Genomic DNA, 12,672 nt, shown 5'->3' with positions numbered 1-12,672 from the left:
GTGCGGTTTCCTTAGTGTGAATGGTCCTACCGCCAACCATCCCAGAAACGGTAGGGAAATTAACGGAATGTCCACAGCAGACTTTGTGAATAAACTGAAGAACTTTACTTGTGGATTTTATGCAACAGTCTCTATACATAACAGTCTCTTAAGAGGTAACCGGAATGCAGGTTCCTCACAGGTTTTGCTGGGACTTTGAAGCAATGAGCTTTGATGCAGGCCACTGTGCTACTAATTATAATATTTTAGCTGGTAGTAGTCACACAGGATTTGATAGATTGAGCTTTGTAACTCGCGGTTTAGTGGCTGCTGGTTCTTCCAGGCTTTGGTCTACTTGAATTGAGATTTGTGCTGAGATATTTGTGCTTGCTTGATAGTCCGGCAGGAAGAGCAGGAAGTAAGAGCGGGAACTAAGAGAGAGAATTTAGTGGCTACAGCCCTTTATCTAATAAGGGGCTGGACTAAGCTCATTGGTCAGTAAACCTGTCAGGTCAGCTCTGGGTACATCACATGACCCTGGAAGGTCCTTGAACAATAGTACAACCATAATTATAATCACATGACCTGCTAAGGTCCTATACATTATAATACCTATGTATGTACATTAAATAATACACAATTTATATGAGGCAACCAGGGGTAAGCCCTGCAGGAGAGCCCTATGGGAATGAAGGGACTCTGGATGAGGGGACTTTAGACAGGGACAGGATCAGGTCCTGTACCGGGACACCACATATAACTTATATGGGTACGTCCTGGGTCCCGGTCCTGCGATATAACGCGGGGTCACATCATATCGCGTCATAGTGAAGCCGGGACCTGCCGCTAAAAGAGCACGGCACTGATCGCGGTGCCGCGCGCTATTAACCCTTTTGCCGCACGCTCAAAGCTGAGCCGCGCAGCTAAAAATGAAAGTAAAAGTGCCCGGCTAGCCCAGGGAGCTGTTTGGGATCGCCACGGTATAATCGCGGCATCCCGAACAGCTGTAGCACAGGAGGAGGTCTTCTTATCTTCTCCTGCGCTGTCCGATTGCCGAATGAATGCTTCAAGCCTGAGATCCAGGCTTGAGCATTCAATCGCCGAAAACACTGATTGATCCATTCCTATGGAGATGCATCAATCAGTGTAAAAGATCAGTTAATGCAATGTTATAGCCCCCTAAAGTGTAAAAAAAATCATTAACCCTTTCAATTATCCCTTCCCCTAATAAAAGTTTGAATCACCCGGCATTTCCAAGAATAAAAAAAACACACTGTAAATAAAAATAAACATATGTGGTATCGCCGCGTGCGGAAATGTCCGAATTATAAAAAATATACCGCTTTTTAAACTGCACGTTCAATGGTGTACGCGCAAAAAAATTCAAAAGTCCAAAATAGCGCATTTTTGATCACTTTTTATACCACAAAAAAGTGAATAAAAAGTGATCAAAAAGTCTGATCAGAAAAATGGTACCGCTTCAGATCTTCAGATCATGGCGCCAAAAATTAGCCCTCATAGCGCCCTGAACACAGAAAAATAAAAAAGTTATAGGGGTCAGAAGATGACCATTTTAAACGTATACATTTTCCTGCATGTATTCATGATTTTTTTCTGAAGTGATACAAAATCAAACCTAATCAAGTAGGGTATCATTTCAACCGTATGGACCTACAGAATAAATATACAGTATCATTTTTACCGAAAAATGTACTGCGTAAAAACGGAAGCCCCCAAACCGTAAAAAATAGTGTTTTTTCATCAATTTTGTCGCACATTGATTTTTTTTCCCCGTTTCACCGTAGATTTTTGGGTAAAATGACTAATGTCATTACAAAGTAGAATTAGTGACGCAAAAAATAAGCCATCATATAGAATTTTAGGTGAAAATTTTAAAGAGTTATGATTTTTTTAAGTTAAGGAGGAAAAATTGAAAATGAAAAAACGGAAAAATCCCGGGTCCTTAAGGGGTTAAATGGGTCAGAAGCTAGGAGGACACACATATATATGTGTGTGTATACCGGAAACAGAAGCTAAGGGATTAATGAGTACGGACTAACAGGTCAGAACCCCAGAACATCACCACCACCCCCCAGCCCATAAGTTACTTAGGGCCCTTTAGGGCAGAGCTATGTGGTAACAGACCAGTGTGCCGCACGCAGGCACGTCTGTTACCAGAAAGGAAGACATCAGTGATGTCACAAGGCCCCACCGGACAGACTGCCACACAGTGCTACTTGTGAGTAAGGGGATGCCAAACCTTTTGCAAATGTATGAAGTAAAATTACTGGTTATGGTACAACATGAGTTATAGGTTTGGATCAGCTCCAGAGCCATAGGGTGTATCAGGGCATGCTGGGTGTTGTGGTTGGTAACTGCAACTCCCAGAATGCCCTGATATAGCCTATGGCTCTGCAGCTGACCACAATTACAACTTACAGCATGTTGTACTATATAGTAGAACAGTATAAGTGCAACATGCTGGGAGTTGTAGTTTTGGGTCATCTGTGGAGCCATAGGCTGTATCAGGGCATGCTGGGCACTGTAGTTAGTAACTGCAACTCCTAGCATTCCTTGACACAGCCTATGACTCTTTTTTGTTGAATACTTGTTATGGCCCAGACTCACCCAGCCTCTACCTCCATTGGCCCCTAGATAATTTGAGATTGAGACCCCTGGCATAGGTACACAATTCTAAGCTGATGTACAATATATAATATCAAACTAACCAGCACATTATTTTGGAAAAATATAGATTATATTTTGATTTAAAAAAAAATGGTTAAAATGACACAAAATTGTACATTATTGATACACGCAACATTTTCCTTGCAAATTTTCATGGTAAAAAATGTCATAACAACTAATAGTACAAAAGAGGCTTTACAGATGGAAAACTGCTCCCATAAAATGTGACCCTTGTAATTCTTTACTTTTGCATAGATGTTTCTTATGTATATATTTTCAAGTGCCATTAATTCCAAGGCACTGTTCATATGAAAAAGGAGCTAAAACAAAGGAAAGCGCTCCATGGTGTGATAACGTAGGTGTATAATACAGATGGACACAAATTTAGAAGTGCTCACCCTCGATGGTTGTACTGGACCAAGTACAACAATGGAAAAACGTATAAGTGATCAGTAGATCATGGATCCAGCAGCCACTCCTGGGATATACAGCAAACACAAAGAAGACCTCCAAGAAACTCAGGATCAAGCAGGGCGCATGGAACTCAGGTGAGGCAGTAAAGGTTTATTACCCACAATGCAACGCGTTTCACAGAAAATCGCTTCATCAGGCAATGCCTGATGAAGTGGTTTTCCGCGAAACGCGTTGCATTGTGGGAAATAAACCTTTTCTGCCTCACCTGAGTTCCATGCGCCCTTCTTGATCCTGAGTTTCTTGGAGGTCTTCTTTGCATGTGAAAAAGGGGTATACATACATGGCATATGACAAAAACAAGTACAATAAACATTGAGCAAATGAGAGAGGACCCTGCCCATGAGGGCTTGTAATCTACAAGGGAACAGATGGGGCCCTGGTTATGCCATGATGGAAATGCACTTATATTATTAGTTTCAGTATGCTCAAAACATATAAAACAATTTCCATGATGGAAATGCAATTTTATAGCTCATACTTTTACAGCTAACTTTTATAAAACCAAATTCTTCACAATTGTCTTATCGTATCACATTTCATATTCTTTATAAATATTCACTGTTGGATTACAAAAAATATCAAGTCAGATTTTGACAGAAACATTGTGTTCTGATGCGCATTAATGCAGCTCAAAGCACATCATTGTGTCCAAATGATATCAAGATTTCCCCTTTGGGGCTTTCCTGCCTAAAATCTGACTGAAAATGTGACTTTAAATGTCTATTGGGATCTCTGCATATTAATATTTAAAAAGACCCTTGTAACAACAGCCAAGTCTGTAGTATCTATAAAATGTATCTCTAAAAGTTCTGATGTAGTCTTATTCAAGTGCAAATATGTTCTTTCACATTATGACCCTTATTTACTAAGAGTGGAGAGGAGTTTTTTTGGTGGGTTTTGATTACCTACAGGTATTTTTCCACAGTATATACTAATGTTTCCTTACATTTTGCTTTTTTTACGCATGCTCTGAGCTGTCAGATTTTTCAGAGCTAAAATCCATCATGCCTCTTTTTCAGGTTTTCTAAGTAAAATGGAGAGTTGGTCAGGTTTTTTTTATTTTTTATTTTGGCACAAATTGTGGCACACATTTTGGTGCACAACTTAACAGAACAGTCAGGTTTACAATAGTAAATCAGGGCCAATGTCTATACCTGTGTAGTTACACTATGTTGTTGCAGTTGGTTTCTAGACTACTTCTACTTGGGACTGCTATTTAGAAAATCCAAAAAAAGAGAGATAGAGATGCAGCACTCCATTGTAGTGAAAAAATGGTTCTTTATTAACCCATCTGTGGTACAATGCGAATTAGACATCTTATCCCTATCCTTACGAATATCTTAGACATCTTAAGATGTCTAGGGGTAGAGTACTACTTTAAAGGGTTATCTGAACAAAAAATATATATTTAAAAGTGTCTTTATGTCATCTCAAGTTCTGTATAGCACATTTGTTTTGATGCCTACAGGGCTTACTAAGAGTGGGATCAACTTGTCCCAATGATTTGTATCTCATCTCACAGATATGGTCACCATTTACAGCAGCTTGCATACCCCTCAATTACAAGGTGTAAAGTAGTGTTGTGATTACTGTCTTAACATACATCACAGTTCTTTTACCAGATCAGACACTGCCCAGCATGTACCACATGTCATCCAGAGATAGGAAGGTAGGAGGGCAGTGCCAAGCTGTGTCATCTTGTACAGCAGGTAAGGTGAGATGGAAGTTAACTACAGGTTTAGCCTACAGGACATCACACAAGCATTATTAGATAAACACCGGGATCATAATCAGGACTTACAGAGGGATTTAAGATACAGACCTTACATTAGTAAGTAACTAATCTTATGACATGTAACATTTTGAAAGGAAAACATTTGTTCATAAGTGTAAAAAAAAAAAAATCCCTTTTAGGGTAGGAGCATGTGTTGCATATTTTCTGCAGCAGAACATGTGCCAAAGACAGAAGTGGATCCAACTGGAAGGGAAATTTTAAGGAAGGTGTTATACTTCCCCTTTCCAGCCCTTTCCTATCCACTTCTGCCTTTGGGACATTTTCTGCTGCAGAAAATCAGCAGTGTATCTATTATGTGTGTTCCTACCGTAAAGGGTTACTGTCATTGTTACAAACTTTTGACATTTTGAGTACAAAGAAACCCTTCAAGAAGCCTGATCCTCCTGTCATGTGTTACTTACAGTCGTGGCTGTAAATGTTGGCACCCCTGAAATTTTTCTAGAAAAGAAAGTATTTCTCACAGTAAAGGATTGCAGTAACACATGTTTTGCTATATACATGTTTATTCCCTTTGTGTGTATTGGAGCTAAACCAAAAAAGGGAGGAAAGAAAGCAAATTGGACATCATGTCACACAAAACTCCAAAAATGGTCTGGACAAAATTATTGGCACCCTTTCAAAATTGTGAAAAAATAAGATTGTTTCAAGCATTTGATGCTCCTTTTAACTCACTTGGGGCAAGTAATAGGTGTGGGCAATATAAAAAAAATCACACCTCAAAGCAAATAAAAGGGAGAGAAGTTCACTTAGTCTTTGCATTGCGTGACTGTTTGTGCCACCCTAAGCATGGACAACAGAAAGAGGAGAAGAAAACTGTCTGAAGACTTGAGAACCAAAATTGTGGAAAAATATCAACAATCTCAAGGTTACAAGTCCATCTCCAGATATCTAGATTTGCCTTTGACCACAGTGCGCAACATTATCAAGAAGTTTGCAACCCATGGCACTGTAGCTAATCTCCCTGGGCGTGGACAGAAAAGAAAAAATAATGAAAGGTGTCAACGCAGGATAGTACGGATGGTGGATAAGCAGCTCCAAACAAGTTCCAAGGATATTCAAGCTGTCCTGCAGGCTCAGGGAGAATCAGTGTCAGTCCGAACTATCCGTCGATATTTACATGAAATGAAACGCTATGGCAGAAGACCCAGGAGGACCCCACTGCTGACACAGAGACAGAAAAAAGCAAGACTACATTTTGCCAAAATGAACTTGAGTAAGCCAAAACGTCTTGTGGACAGATGAGACCAAGATAGAGCTTTTTGTTAAAGCACATCATTCTACTGTTTACTGAAATTAGAATGAGGCCTACAATGAAAAGAACACAGTACCTACAGTGAAATATGGTGGATGTTCAATGATGTTTTGGGGTTGTTTTGCTGCCTCTGGCACTGGGTGCCTTGAATGTGTGGAAGGCATCATGAAATCTCCGGATTACCAATGGATTTTGGGTCGCACTGTACAGCCCAGTGTCAGAAAGCTGGGTTTGCATCCAAGATCTTGGGTCTTCCAGCAGGACAATGACCCCAAACATACTTCAAAAAGCACCCAGAAATAGATGACAACAAAGCGCTGGAAAGTTCTGAAGTGGCCAGAAATGAGACCAGATCAAAATCCCATTTAACACCTGTGGAGAGATCTTAAAATTGCTGTTGGGAAAAGGCGCCCTTCCAATAAGAGAGACCTGGAGCAGTTTGCAAAGGAAGAGTGGTCCAACATTCCGGCTGAGAGGTGTAAGAAGCTTATTGATGGTTATAGGAAGCCACTGATTTCAGTTATTTTTTCCAAAGGGTGTGCAACCAAATATTAAGTTAAGGGTGCCAATAATTTTGTCCAGCCCATTTTTGGAGTTTGGTGTGACATCATGTCCAATTTGCTTTTTATCCTCCCTTTTTTGGTTTAGTTCCAATGCACATAAAGGGAATAAACATGTGTATAGCAAAACATGTGTTATTGCAATCATTTTCTGTGAGAAATACTTCATTTTCTTTAAAAATTCTGGGGTGCCAACATTTATGGCCATGACTGTATATATATCTATACATAATTAAACACAAAAAAAACACAGTCCATGCAAGAAAAAAAAATTTCACTATAGCCACCCTGTTATCCGAATTTTAACATTTCTTATTGCTCACATTGCTACCAATAAAACAAACAAATAAATGATGTTTAAAAGAACCTAAAGCATTATGAAACAAGTTCTTTTGGTAGTAAAGTGAAGGACTGTTAAACCACCATGTTTAAAAAAAAAATAATAATAAGAAATCACTGAAAAGCAGTAATTAAAGGGGCATTCAAGTGGAAAACTATTTTTTTTAAACCAACTGGTGCTAGAAAGTTAAACAGATTTGTAAATTACTTCTATTTAACAATCTTAATCCTTCCAGTACTTATCAGCTGCTCTATACTACAGGAAGTTCTTTTCTTATTGAATTTCTTTTCTGTCTGACCAGATGGCTCTCTGCTGACACCTCTGTCTCTGTCAGGAACTGTCCAGAGCAGGAGCAAATCCCCATAGCAAACTTCTCCTGCTCTGGACAGCTCCTGACATGGACAGTGGTGTCAGCAGAGAGCCATCTGGTCAGACAGGAAAGAAATTCAAAAAGAAAATGACTTCCTCTAGTATACAGCAGCTGATAAGTACGGGAAGGATTACAATTTTTAAATAGAAGTAATTTACAAATCTGTTTAACTTTCTGGAACTATAAACTAAAATAGTTTTCTACCAGAGAACCATTTTAAGAACTGAAATATTTTGGACTTTAAGGAGTGAAAGTAAGAACACCTGCAACGTTTTATCATAAAAAAAAAAACAACAACTTTAATTCATTTACTTTAACTAAATGCTTAAGCATACTTAAAGAGAAAAAAATCTACCGTAATAAGATGGTCTTCCAGGAAAATTGTAAAAATCTATCTTTTGGCAATTGTTACTTGACATCCTACAAGCTAAAAATATTTAAATACTTGTCTACGTCAGTAGAGAGAAAAAAAAGTTGGCATTTTCTTTGTAATTCAATTTGAGAATGAATGCACAATGGCATCTCCCGGCTATTTAAAGTTATCTGCCTCCAGCATCTTTTAGATTTTAAACATTTGAGTTGTCTGATAAACGTTATTTTCCTTCTTAAAGAATAATATATAACTAGACGAGGACAAAGATGACATTTACCTTTGAAAATATTTCAAATTGATTCAGTTTGTAAACTAGTGGAATGTATTATGCAGATGGTGGGTTTTTTTTTTAAAGGGGTACTCCGCCCCTAGACATCTTATCCCCATCCAAAGGATAGGGGATAAGATCTCTGATCGCGGGGGTCCCACTGCTGGGGACCCCCACGATCTCCATGCTGCACCCGTTGTTCGTTTAGAGATTTGGGTTCAGCGCCGGAGGCTTGTCACGTCTACGCTCCGCTCGTGATGTCATGGCTACGCCCCCTCAATGCAAGCATATGGGAGGGCCATCACGCCTCCTCCCATAGACTTGCATTGAGGGGGCATGGACACAACGTCACAAGTGGGGCATGACCGTGACATCATGAGCCTCCGCCCCACATCGCAAGTCATCCCTCTCAGAGTGAAGTTCGCTCTGTGCTCTGGATGTATGGGGTACCGCAGCCGAGAACGCGGGGGTCCCCAGTGGCGGGACCCCCACGATCAGACATATTATCCCCTATCCATATTATCCGCTATCCAGATGTCCAGGGGCAGAGTTCCAAACTATTGACTGTCGGGGACATTTATCATTGTTGCTTTGGTAAGCGAGTTCTGTAGTCTCTGTTGGTTTTGCTTATGTGTGACATATTTATCATACTATCACAGGGGGGGGGGGGGTTGATAAATTTGGCTTACATAAGCAAAAATACAATAAATCACTTTTGAATACCAGTTTTTTTTAGTACACATAAGCAAAAACCAAAATATGACTTCAGAACAACACTTTACAACCCCACCTCAAGTCACAGCTATGAAAAAAATTGCTATAAAATATCTATAAATACTGTATTGATGATGATGATGCCATAGTGTGTGATGATTCTGAGGAGGTGGAATCACTGTGGGTAGAATTACAAAAGGAGGGAAATACTGAAAAAATAATATTCGATGTAATCTACAGACCCCCTAATATCACTGAAGAGATAGAAGGTCGGCTGCAGGTACAGTGGTAATAATGGGAGATTTTAACTATCCAGATATAGATTGGGGTCCGGGGTTGGCTAAAACTACAAAGGGGCGACAATTCCTAAATTTATTGCAGGATAATTTTATGGGCCAGTTTGTGGAGGACCCAACAAGAAGTGATGCCTTGTTGGATCTGATCATTTCCAACAACGCAGAGCTGGTTGGTAATGTAACTGTGAGGGAAAACCTTGGTAATAGCGACCACAATATAGTTACTTTTGACTTAAAATGTAGAAAACAAAGACAGGCGCGGAATGCAAAAACATATACCGTATATACTCGAGTATAAGCCGAGTTTTTCAGCACGATTTTTCGTGCTGAAAACACCCCCCTCGGCTTATACTCGAGTGAACTCCCCCACCCGCAGTGGTCTTCAACCTGCGGACCTCCAGAGGTTTCAAAACTACAACTCCCAGCAAGCCCGGGCAGCCATCGGCTGTCCGGGCTTGCTGGGAGTTGTAGTTTTGAAACCTCCGGAGGTCCGCAGGTTGAAGACCACTGCGGCCTTCAACATCATCCAGCCCCCTCTCACCCCCTTTAGTTCTGAGTACTCACCTCCGCTCGGCGCTGGTCCGGTCCTGCAGGACTGTCCGGTGAGGAGGTGGTCCGGTGGGATAGTGGTTCCGGGCTGCTATCTTCACCGGGGAGGCCTCTTCTAAGCGCTTCGGGCCCGGCCTCAGAATAGTCACGTTGCCGTGACAACGACGCAGAGGTGCGTCATTTGCGTCATTGTCAAGGCAACGCATCTATTCCGGGCCGGAAGCGCGGAGAAGAGGCGCCCCCGGTGAAGATAGCAGCCCGGACCACCTCCTCACCGGACCACCTCCTCACCGGACAGCCCTGCAGGACCGGACCAGCGCCGAGCGGAGGTGAGTACTCAGAACTAAAGGGGGTGAGAGGGGGCTGGATGATGTTGAAGGCCGCAGTGGTCTTCAACCTGCGGACCTCCGGAGGTTTCAAAACTACAACTCCCAGCAAGCCCGGACAGCCGATGGCTGCCCGGGCTTGCTGGGAGTTGTAGTTTTGAAACCTCTGGAGGTCCGCAGGTTGAAGACCACTGAGGGCGAATGATGAGAAGAGGATGATGAAGGGGGGGTGTGAGGATGATGAAGGGGGGTGGGGATGATTACAAGGGGATGATGAAGGGGGGATGTGTGGGATGATAAGGGGATGATGAAGGGGGGATGTGCGAGATGATAAGGGGATGATGAAGGGGGGATGTGTGGGATGATAAGGGGATGATGAAGGGGGGATGTGCGGGATGATAAGGGGATGATGAAGGGGGATGTGTGGGATGATGACAAGGGGATGATGAAGGGGGATGTGTGGGATGATAAGGGGATGATGAAGGGGGGATGTGTGGGATGATGACAAGGGGATGATGATGAGGATGTTAATGACGGGTCTGGATGATGACAGGGGGGGATGAGGTATTTCCCACCCTAGGCTTATACTCGAGTCAATAACTTTTCCTGGGATTTTGGGTTGAAATTAGGGGTCTCGGCTTATACTCGGGTCGGCTTATACTCGAGTATATACGGTAACTTTAAAAAGGCAAACTTCCCTGGGCTGAGATCTGCACTACAGGACATAGACTGGGGGAGGTGTTCTCAAATACTGATACAGAAGGTAAATGGGACATCTTTAAATCAACTCTAAATAACTATACAGCTAAATATATACCAAAGGGGAACAAATATAAACGATTAAAACTAAATCCTACATGGCTGACAAATGATGTTAAAAGAGCAATAAACAACAAAAAAATAGCCTTCAAAAAATACAAATCTGATGGGTTCAGATATAACATTTAAACAGTACAAGGAGCTTAATAAAATCTGTAAAAATGTAATAAAAACAGCAAAAATTCAAAATGAGAGACAGGGGGCCAAAGAAAGCAAAACTAATCCTAAATATTTTTTTAGATATATAAATGCAAAAAAACCAAGGACAGAGCATGTAGGACCCCTTAATAATGATAATGGGGAGGTTGTCACGGGCGATCAAGAGAAGGCGGAGCTACTGAATGGGTTCTTTAGTTCTGTATATACTAAGGAAGAAGGAGCTGACATTGGCTAGGTCAGTGCTGGTAACTAGTGTTGAGCGGCATAGGCCATATTCGAATTTGCGAATATTCGCGAATATATGGACGAATATTCGTCATATATTCGCGAATATTCGTTATATTCTCGTTTTATTTTCGCATATGCGAATATTCGCGTATGCGAAAATTAACATATGTGAATATTAGCATATACAAAATTTGCATTTGCGAAAATTCGCATATGCGAAAATTCGCATATGCTAATTTTCGCACGCCAGTCTCACACAGTAGTATTACAGCCTTCTTTACACCACACAAGCTGGAAGCAGAGAGGGGTGATCACTGTGATGTGTACTGTGAAGAAAAAAAAAAAAAAGAATATTCGTAATTACGAATATATAGCGCTATATTCGCGAATAATATTCGAATTGCGAATATTCGCGAGCAACACTACTGGTAACACATCATGTAATGTACTGAACTGGCTTAATGTAGAGATGGTACAAGGTAAGTTAAGTAATATAAATGTAAGCAAATCTCCAGGACCGGATGGACTACACCCAAGAGTTCTTAGAGAGGTAAGTTCAGTAATATCTCTACCCCTGTTCATGATATTTAGAGATTCACTAGTGTCTGGTATTGTGCCAAGGGACTGGCGCAAGGCGAATGTGGTGCCAATCTTCAAAAAGGGCTCTAGGTCTTCCCCAGGAAACTATAGACCGGTAAGTTTAACGTGCATTGTGGGTAAATTGTTTGAAGGACTTATAAGGGATTACAGACACAAATACATAGGGGATAATTGTATTATAAGTGATAGCCAGCATGGGTTTACTAAGGATAGAAGTTGTCAAACCAATCTAATTTGCTTTTATGAAGATGTGAGTAGAAGCCTTGACAGAGGAATGGCTGTGGATATAGTGTTTCTGGATTTTGCTAAAGCGTTTGATACTGTCCTCATAGTCGTCTGACAGGTAAGTTAAGGTCCTTGGGCTTGGAAACTTTAGTTTGTAACTGGATTGAACACTGGCTCATGGATCGTACCCAGAGAGTGGTGGTCAATGATTTGTACTCTGATTGGTCCCCGGTAATTAGTGGTGTACCCCAAGGTTCTGTACTGGGCCCGCTGTTGTTTAATTTATTTATCAATGATATAGAGGATGGTATTATCAGCTCTGTTTCTATCTTTGCAGATGACACCAAGCTTTGTAGCACGGTACAGTCTATAGAGAATGTGCATAAGTTACAAGATGACTTGGATAGACTAAGTGTCTGGGCATCCACTTGGCAAATGAGGTTCAATGTGGATAAATGTAAAGTTATGCATCTGGGTACTAATAACCTGCATGCGTCGTATGTCTTAGGGGGGGATTAAACTGGCAGAGTCACTGGTAGAGAAGGATCTGGGTGTACTTGTAGATCACAGACTACAGAATAGCATGCAATGTCAGGCTGCTGCTTCCAAGGCCGGCAGGATATTGTCATGTATCAAAAGAGGCATGGACTCAAGGGA

Source organism: Hyla sarda, chromosome 7 (assembly GCF_029499605.1).
Source record: "Hyla sarda isolate aHylSar1 chromosome 7, aHylSar1.hap1, whole genome shotgun sequence".
Classification (NCBI taxonomy): domain Eukaryota; kingdom Metazoa; phylum Chordata; class Amphibia; order Anura; family Hylidae; genus Hyla; species Hyla sarda.
This window is presented reverse-complemented; position numbering follows the sequence as displayed.